Source organism: Pinus tabuliformis, chromosome 6 (genome assembly GCF_031772625.1).
Source record: "Pinus tabuliformis cultivar Carrire ecotype Pingquan chromosome 6, CPIR1, whole genome shotgun sequence".
Classification (NCBI taxonomy): domain Eukaryota; kingdom Viridiplantae; phylum Streptophyta; class Pinopsida; order Pinales; family Pinaceae; genus Pinus; species Pinus tabuliformis.
In genome coordinates, this window is record NC_142292.1 from 462,806,533 (window position 1) to 462,816,809 (window position 10,277).

A 10,277-nucleotide genomic window follows, 5' to 3' on the forward strand; every position below is an offset into this window, starting at 1 on the left:
ACTTTAATACCCAAGAAAACATACCTTTGGTCATTGATGCTGCTCACACTCCAATACTGAAATAAAAACAAGATTGCCTGTAACTTGCTCTTTCACGGTAGTTACCCCAATTTGCTGTTGTACTCTTTCATGATAGTAAGAATGGAAAATCCATGAGAGTAAAAGAATCAACTCCCGATTGAATGTGAAAAATAGCTCGTGCTCCAAAACGTCAAGCGGTGAGAAACTGAGAGTGTACACATTACATAAGGACGAGACGTTGTAAATCGGAAAAACCCTAAACGAGAAATCAAATCCGCAGAACCAAAGCGATTCTAAACTTGCTGGGAGACAAACACAAATTCATTAAATCAGAGGGGCAGATATTTGACGGGCTAGGAGAATATGGAAGCGACTTGCACCACAAAGAGTCGCATCTGACAGAGCTGATCACGAGGACTCGATCTGATCGGATCTTCTAGAGATAGGGTTTGGTTTTAACCTATCACAGCTTTATCACAGTATTTAGATTTACAAAAGTTCACCCAAAATCTCTCATTTGTGTGGCACTTTCACGCTCTGCTCACTCTAACTTGATGGTGTAAGATTGAAGGGGATTGATTTAGTGAACTTGGGACCAAACATAAGTATATCTAGCCAAGCTTCCATCAATCTTCTGTTGGCTATGTGTCAAGTGTTCCACAGATCATGGTAGAGAATTGCAGACGGAGTAATGGACCACTCCAAGAGCGCCCAACAAGAAATTAATTTAACTGCAGTTGATTTCCTTAATTTAAAGAAATAACTGCAGTTGGTTTCCATAATTTAAAGAAATGACTACATTTGGTTTCCAAGGTTTCTAGAAATCCACGATGGCCATTGAAGAGGGAGCTTAACATTGCACCCTTCTTCTTCCCTTAAAGTCGAAAGAATCCATCTCTTTTGCAATTCCCCGTTGATTTTGTACTCGCTGGTCCGCAGATTGCTCTTCAATCCTCTTTGCAATTCATTTGTTTTGCTTAGACCCAATTCAATTGTTTGTTTATCTTCTTTTACAGCATCTCTCCACTTGCACATCGGAAAATGGGCTACTCCCTCCTCATGCTGCTCCTCTTTACCTCTATTGCTTCTGTAGCTGGCCTTTATTTTCCATCCTTTAAAGACTGCGCTCCTTTTACTTGTAGAAATTCAATCATTCAATATCCCTTTGGGACATGTTGGCTTACTGCTTCGACGATCTTCTGATTATTCTATTCGACTCCAACTACATCCAGTGGAAAGGAATAGTAGTTGGAGAGATCGCAAAATCCTCTTACTCTACTGGAACCCTTCAAATCACCCTTGCTTATATCATTCTACTGGAATTATATGAAGTGGATTACTCTAGCTTTTACAATTGGTTATCAAAAGGTGGATTCTTCAGTCTTTCTCATGCAGACATGCTCGGGTCAATTGTCAACTGTACACAACAACAGGTGGACATACTGTTCAATGGCTCCCTCATCAAGAGGTTGGATTGCACAGAAGGCAACAGATATTGCTTTTTTTACCCTGAGGCAGGCTTCCAAATTCCAAGTTGCGGCAATTATCCTATAGTCGTTCCAACAAACAAAAGCTACAATATTCCAACAACTCCACCAAAGAGGATTCCAAATTAAATTGTCTATAAGCGATTACCCTTGTAATTATTGTCAAGCGAGTGGGGGAAGATGCCACTCACAAAATTTGTATAATGGTTACATCGAGAGTTATAACACATACTGCATTTGTCTTGATGATGATGTCCACTACAGTGATTGCAATGATGGTGAGAATCTTTTGTGTTTCGCTACATCCATCTATATATCTATGCTACTTTACGTTATGTTGCGTTAACTATCAACGTTACATTATCTCACTCGGCAGTTTCTTTTTGTTTTCCTGAAGGATATGTAGTACAATACAGAAAGAGGTTCTCTGCAAAGTTCATGGCAGGTAAATTGCTAGTCTTTAAAACTGATCCATTCTTTATGGATGCTTATTATTCATGTTCTAATGACCATTTCAACTTTATTTCCAGCTATATTTATTGTAGTATGTGTTGTGTTTAGCATATTGTTGAAATTACAATTTCCACTGCCGCATTATATTCCAGAAAACCGCTTGTGTTCATCGCACCACTTTTCATGAAACGGTGGTATTTCTCGGAGGAGCAGCAATAACAATCATCAGCTGACACGTGGTTGAGCAGTTTTGCCAAAGCAATTTTTTCCCGGAGCGTAAAGTTTGGCAAGAAGGGCCGTGCGATATCAACTCACAACCGTCTGATTGATAACAAGGCTGACCACCATCGATTGAAACCAAAGTTGATGTACAGGCCTGCACCATGGAGTTGACGTGAAGTAAAATTTTTGTTTGACTGCCAGTCTGTCAGTAAAGCAATTAAATGAAATTTAAATGTGATTGGTAGATTGTTGGTAAAAGTCTTTAATTTTATTGTATTTTATTTTACGGGAGTATGGTCCAAGAGGTATGTAATATTATTTTTGTTTTGTTCATTGTAATGTATGGGAAGCACGCATAAGCGCGACGGTAAGTGTTCGTTGGTTGAAAAATGGAATACGCAGCAGCATAAACATATTATGTTTTGTTGAATATGAAATGCATATGCACAGCAGCGTGTATGTATTGAAATTTTTACACATAGCAATGTAATATTGTACAAGCAGAGACAGAGTATTTTTCATGAAAGACGGAGTAATTTTTTTTTTTGTGGAACTAAAGCGTTCCTGGTTGTAATCCCTCTAAGAGAGGAAGAAATTTGTAACAACTGTTGTTTTTATCAATGAATACAAAGCTTTTATTGTGCATGTGAAACACTCTATTTTTCAAGAAACAACTTTAGCTTCCCTGTGTTAAGATCCTGTGATAAAAACAGAGCATCATTCTCTGTTCTGTTCAGTTTTTGTTTGGAATTATCAGAAATTCCCAACATGGTATCGGAGCTTGTTCAGGCTCTTTGAAGGTGTCAAAGAAGCTGAAGGAAGGATTTCTTGCTGTAGCAGCTTCTCCAGCAGAGTGAAGACTCAGTCAAGAAAGAATCCAAGGTATTTCTCAAGTTAGTTTTTTGTGTCACTGTCCTCACAGTCAGCTATTTTAAAGTATTTTGAAGCATAGTTAAGAGTGCAAGAATGGCTGGAGCCAACACTAGCATGGGTATCTGTAATACTTAGCTCCCACAATTTAATGGGAAAAACTATGACTATTGGGCAATAACTATGAAAGCTTTGCTTGCTTCCCAAGACTTATGGGAATTAGTTGAAGATGGTTTTGAAGAACCAACAGATGAAAATGAGTTTAATAATTTAACTCAGGCAGGGAAAGATCTATTGAAGAGAAATAAGAAGAAGGATTCAAAAGCCCTCTATTTTTTGTATCAAGCAGTGCATGAGAGTGTGTTTCCAAGGATAGCAATAGCTAAGAGATCCAAAGAAGCATGGCAAACTCTCAAAACAGCCTATCAAGGCATGGAGAAAGTGAAGACAACAAAACTATAGTTGCTGAGGAGAGATTTTGAGAATCTCTGCATGAAGGAGTCAGATAATATTGACTCATTCTTCACACATGTGATTGGTGTGGTCACACAGATAAGGTCTCATGGAGAGATTCTTAAAGAAAGGAGGATTGTGGAGAAACTATTGAGGATCCTACCCTGAAGGTTTGATGTGATTGTCACCACTATAGAATAGACAAAGGATCTCACAAACTTCTCAGTTGATGAACTACATGCATCACTGATAACACATGAGCAGAGATTGAGTAGAAATGAAAACTCATCTCCAGAACATGCCTTTAAGACCTAGATGTTCTTTGGAAGAGGAAGAGGTCAAGGCAGAGGAAACAAGAGAGGAAGAGTCAAAAGCCAAAACAGAGGTGGAAGAAACAGTCCAGCAAATGCTCAAGGAAGAGGCAGCAATCCAAATCAGAACCAAGGCCACGGAAACAGTCAATAAAGTGGACAACATCATGCTCAAGGACAAAGGTATGATAAATCCAATGTCCAATGTCACTATTGTAAAAAATATGGGCATTATGCAAATGAATGTAGAAAGAAGCAGCATGATATGAGTAATAGAACTAGTGCAAATTTCACTAGAGAAAATATCAACCAAAATAATTTGTTTTTAGCCTTTAATATCACTGAAGAAAAGAGTGAAGATGTATGGTTTCTAGACTCCGGTTGCAGTAACCATATGACAGGAAACATAGCCCTATTTTCTATGTTAGATCAGAGTGTGAAGTCACAAGTCACACTAGGGACTGATAATAAAGTTTCTGTTATGGGAAAAGGAGAAGTAAATGTCTTAACAAAGAAAGGTGAAAAGAAAACCATAACAGATGTTTATTATGTTCCTGGAATGAAATGTAACCTCTTAAGTATTGGACAGCTTGTTCAAAAGGGGTACAATGTTTTCTTTGTGGATGATGTATGCACCATCATGGATAAAACACCCAGCAAACAATGTATTGTTGAAGTGAATATGAAAAGGAACAGAATGTTCCCTCTCAGAATGAAAGCAGATTTAAAAAATGGAGAAGAAATAGCAGCAGTGACACAAGAGGCTTTCCAAAGCGAACAAAAAAATGAAAATTGGTTGTGGCACTTGAGATTTGGACATCTCAACTTTGGAGGTCTTAACTTGTTGAATAGAAAATGAATGGTAAGAGGATTACCATTAATAGAGAAACCAGACAGCCTTTGTGAAGGTTGTATCTTGGGGAAACAACACAGAGAAAGTTTTCCATCTGGGAAAAGCATATGGGCAAAAGCACTCTTAGAGATTGTCCACTTAGATTTATGTGGACCGATGCAAACTCCATCACTTGCAGGCAGCCACTATATTCTAACATTTATTGATGATTTTACTAGAAAAACTTGGGTTTATTTCCTGAAGAACAAAAGTGAAGTGTTTGAAAGATTTCGCAATTTCAATCACTTGTACACCAAATGAAAGAGGTAAGAAGTTCAGAAATTTAAGTGACATTTATGAACAAGAGGCAGCGAATGAAGGTATGAATTCTTTGTTTGTTTTATATTGTCATGTTGATGACCTTGTTCATTTTGAAGAAGCAATTAAGGATAGGAAATGGATAGAAGCTATGGATGAGGAGATCAATGCCATAGAAAGAAACAAGACATGGGATCTAGTTGAACTACCAAAAGGAAAAGAAGTCATTGGAGTTAAATGGGTCTACAAGACCAAGAGTAATGCTGAAGGCAAAATAGAAAGACACAAGGCAAGACTTGTTGTCAAAGGATATAAGCAGCAGTATGGGAGAGACTATGAAGAAACTTTTGCACCGGTTGCTAGAATGGAAACCGTGAGAGCAGTGTTGTCCATAGCAGCACAAAACAAGTGGAAAGTTTACCAAATGGACGTGAAGTCAACATTCCTAAATGGAGTGTTAATGGAAGAGGTTTACATTGAACAACCTCTAGGCTATGAAAAGAAATGCCAAGAGCACAAAGTGTGCAGATTGAAGAAAGCTCTTTATGGGCTGAAGCAAGCACCAAGAGCGTGGTACAATAGGATAGATTCCTATCTACTGGAAAATGGATTTGAAAAGTGTGAGGGAGAACCCACCCTCTACATCAAAGAAAAGGATGGTAAAATACTAATTGTTGTGTTATATGTTGATGATGTTATTTTCACAGGTAATGATGATTATCTTATTGAAAATTTCAAAACAGTCATGAAAGAAAAATTTGAAATGACTGACATGGGTTTGCTGAGATACTTCTTAGGAATAGAAGTAGAACAAAATGGAAATGGGATTTTTATCTCACAAGCGAAATATGTTAATGAAGTGTTGGAAAGATTTAATATGCAGGAGAGAAAAGCAGCAATCACTCCCACAGTGATGGGATTAAAACTCAGCAAAGAGGACAAAAGCAAGGATTTTGATCCTAGTTTGTACAAGAGCATAGTTGGTAGCCTCATGTATTTGACTACAACTAGGCCAGATATAATATATGCTATTAGTTTAATTTCCAGATTCATGGAAAGGCCAAAAGAAGCACATTGGCAGACAGCAAAAAAGATTCTGAGGTATGTTAAAGGTACTAAAAGGTTTGGCATTTTATATACTACTTCAGAATGTTCAAATTTAATTAGATACACTTATAGTGATTGGGCTCGAAGTGTAGATGATCGGAAAAGCACATCTGGTTATGTTTTTCACATGGGTTCAGGAGTCATTTCATGGGCTTCTAAAAAAAAGCCTATTGTAGAGTTGTCTACAGCAGAAGCAGAATATGTGGCAGCTGCAGCAGCAGCGTGTCAAGAAATTTGGATGAGGAGGATGTTAAGGAGTTTATGCCAAGAGCAAGCAAAAGGAACTGTAATTTTTTGTGACAATAGCTCAACTATTGCATTATCCAAGAATTATGTGTTTCACAAGAGAATGAAACATATTAACACAAAGTTTCACTACATCAGGAAATTGGTAAACAATGGAGAAATTGTTTTACAACACTGCAGAACTTAGGAGCAGGTTGCAGATATTCTGACCAAACCATTGGGGCAGAAAAGTTTTGAATTTTTGAGGAAATGTCTGGGTATCACTGATAACCCAGCAGTTGAAATTAAAAGGGAGTGTTGAAATTATAATTTCCACTGCCGCATTATAATCCAGAAAACCGGTTGTGTTCATCGCACCGCTTTTCATGAAACGGTGGTATTTCTTGGAGGGGAAGTGATAACAATCATCAGCTGACACGTGGTTGAACAGTTTTGCCAAAGCAGTTTTTTCCCGGAGCGTAAAGTTCGGCAAGAAGGGCCGTGGGATATCAACTCACAACCGTCCGATTGATAACAAGGCTGACCACCGTCGATTGAAACCAAAGTTGATGTACAGGCCTGCACCATGGAGTTGATGTGAAGTAAAATTTTTGTTTGACTGTTGGTCTGTCAGTAAAGCAATTAAATGAAATTTAAATGTGATTGGTAGATTGTTGGTAAAAGTCCTTAATTTTACTGTATTTTATTTTACGGGAGTATGGTCCAAGAGGTATGTAATATCATTTTTGTTTTGTTCATTCTAATGTATGGGAAGCACGCAGAAGCGCGACAATAAGTGTTCGTTGGTTGAAAAAGGGAATACGCAGCAGCGTAAACATATTATGTTTTGTTGAATATGAAATGCATATGCACAACAGCACGTATGTATTGAGATTTTTACACACAGTAATGTAATATTGTGCAAGCAGAGACAGTATTTTTCACGAAAGACAGAGTAAAATTTTTTTTGTGGAATTGAAGCATTCCTAGTTGTAATCCCTCCGAGAGAGGAAGAAATTTGTCACAGCTGTTGTTTTTATTAATGAATACAAAGTTTTTATTGTGCATGTGAAACACTCTTTTTCAAGAAACAACTTTAGCTTCCCTGTGTTATGATCTTTTGATAAAAACATAGCATCATTCTCGGTTATGTTCAGTTTTTGTTTGGAATTATCAAAAATTCCCAACACATATTAGTGGTCTATTGCATAATGGTTCGTCGTCGAAGTTGTTGCTGTTAGAGGAATTCCCGTGAGCAGCAGCAGAGAGAGCATTCGAGCTTTTATGGACCCTATTGATTCTAGACCTCTCTCCGTTGAGAATTTCTTAAATTATTATTCCTCACAAGGACCTGCAAGATATTCCTATAGTCAGATTATAACTTACACAAACAATTTGGAACACAAGCTTGGCAAAGGAGGCTTTGGAACAGTTTATAGAGGAAAACTTCCCAATGGACATATAATAGCTGTGAAGATTTTGGATGAGTCGAAACAGAGTGAGCAACAATTCATTGCAGAAGTGGCTACAATGGGAACGACCTGCCACATTAACCTGGTGCGCCTATTGGGTTATTGTTCTCAGGGATGCAAAAGAGCTTTGGTGTATGAATACATGGTCAATGGCTCTTTGGACAAGTATATCCGTGGAGACCACAAGGAAGAGATGGAATGGAAACAATTGTTTTCAATTGCAGTTGGTACAGCTCGCAACATTGCATACCTACATGAAGACTGCAGAAATCGCATCCTGCACTGTGATATAAAGCCCCACAATGTTCTCCTTGATGCTAATTTTTTGCCCAAAGTTGTAGATTTTGGTCTTGCCAAAATATCGGGCAGAGAGGAAAGTCATGTCTTTGTGGCCAATAGAGGAACAGTAGGCTACGCTGCTCCAGAGATGTGGTCAAGGCTGTATGGAGTTGTCACTGATAAATATGATGTGTATAGCTATGGTATATTACTTATTGAGATGGTGGGGTGAAGGAAGAACATCGATTATAAGTATCTAGAAAGTAACTCGAGTAAATTCTTCTATGCAGAGTGGGCTTTTAAACAAGTGGAAAAGGGAGAGTTCGAAAATCTAAGAAAAGAGGACATGTCAGAGGAAGACCAAGTCATCGCCAAAAGGTTAAGTTTAGTTGGGCTCTGGTGCATACAGTTCAAGGCATCTCGTCATCCCTCAATGAGCAAAGTTGTCCAGATGTTAGAAGGAGACGTTGAAATTACTACTCCTCCATTCCCATTTCCTGTGGACACACCTTTACAGCCATCTTCTTCTCACCAATATTCTTCATCGAGTGCTTTGGGGATTCAAATGGTGGATCCCTCCAGTCATTCGAAGGTTCAAATGTTAGAAAACTACTAAACTTAAACAGCGATTCTGCATGCGGAAAGAACTGAAAAGAATCGTTGAAACTTAATGCCCAGGGATACGGATTACCTCCAGCCATTGGTGAAACTCTTGATGCAATTTCCTTCTGAAAAACCACGCTCCAGCTGCGCAAGCAAAAAGAAAAGAATGCAGCTGATCTGAAGGCACTTCCAAGCTCTGCTACCTCAGCTAGATGGTGTAAAACTGAAGGGGATTGAGATGCAAGCTTGGGGACCAAACAGATGAATTTATAGCTAAGCTTCCATCAAGCTTCTGATAGCTATGTGTCAGATGTCCCACAGATCAAGGCAGAGAACTCCAGATGGGAGTAATGGACCACTTCAGTAGCTCCTAACAATAAATTTATTAGCTGTAGTTGATTTCCTTAACTTAAGGAAACTACTGCAGTTGGTTTCCATAAGTTAAGGAAAGACTGCAGTTTAAATTCCATAATTTTAGGCAGCAATTTTGCATAAACTAATGGAGCTTAACATTCTCCCACTTGGTCCATACTTCCAAACTTAATGTATCAACTTAAAAACCATTGATAATCTGTATTAAGTAATAGATACATGAATCATGGCGATAAGTCCTCTTATGACGAGTATTATCTTCCATGTATTACTATGTATTTATTCTTATTATAATTTATGTGGCAACAATTTCTTAATGAATAAACCCTATGTTTATTCTTGGTCCTTCTTAAATGAATTTTCTCAAATCAACTTAAGGTGCACATAAACATGAGAAAAAACATCACAATAATTAAGAATTTCATTAACATTGTCCATACAATGAAAAACTGCATAATGGAACCAAGTCCCATATTCAATACATGATCCTTGAATTTAAACGGTGGCATGCCCTTAGTCAAAGGATCAACGATCATTAACTCAGTGCTGACGTGCTCAATGACCACTTTATTTTCCTTAACACGTTCCCTTATAGCTAAATACTTAATGTCGATGTGTTTATTTCGACTCCCACTTTTTTAGCCATAAAACCAGCAGCTGAATTATCACAATATATTCTCAATGGCTTAGATATAGAATCCATAATTCTAAGCCCAGAAATGAAATTCTTAAGCCATACACCATGTAAATTAGCCTCAAACAGGATATACATAAGCATGTAGTCTTTGGTCCCTTGAAGGTACCTCATTACTTTCTTTGCAGCTCTCCAGTGGTCTAAACCTGGATCACTCTGATATCGTCCCAACATTCCCAATGGGAGCTACACTTGGTGAACAATCCTTCATCCGAAATCTCTCTAAAATTTTATTAATATAGGTTTCCTGTGACAGATCCAAGATGCCTCGAAATCTGTCTCTATGGATCTTAATGCCAATGACATAAGATGCCTCACCCATATCCTTCATATCAAAACTTTTAGAGAGGAATTGTCTCACCTCATGTAGCAAACCCTTATCATTGGTTGCTAGCAAAAGGTCATCCACATATAAAACAAGAAAACAAATTTTACTCCCACTAACCTTCAGGTATATACATTGATCCATAATGTTTTCTACAAAACCAAAAGAAGAAATTACATTATGGAATTTCAAATACCATTGGCGGGATGCTTGTTTTAAACCATATAATGACT

General features: G+C 37.9%; 1 pseudogene; it reads left to right on the forward strand.

Annotated features, from left to right (window-relative positions):
* Positions 1-1,193: 1,193 nt before the first annotated feature.
* LOC149259310 (LEAF RUST 10 DISEASE-RESISTANCE LOCUS RECEPTOR-LIKE PROTEIN KINASE-like 2.5 pseudogene) lies at positions 1,194-8,282 on the forward strand (annotated as a pseudogene).
* The last annotated feature ends 1,995 nt before the right edge of the window (positions 8,283-10,277 follow it).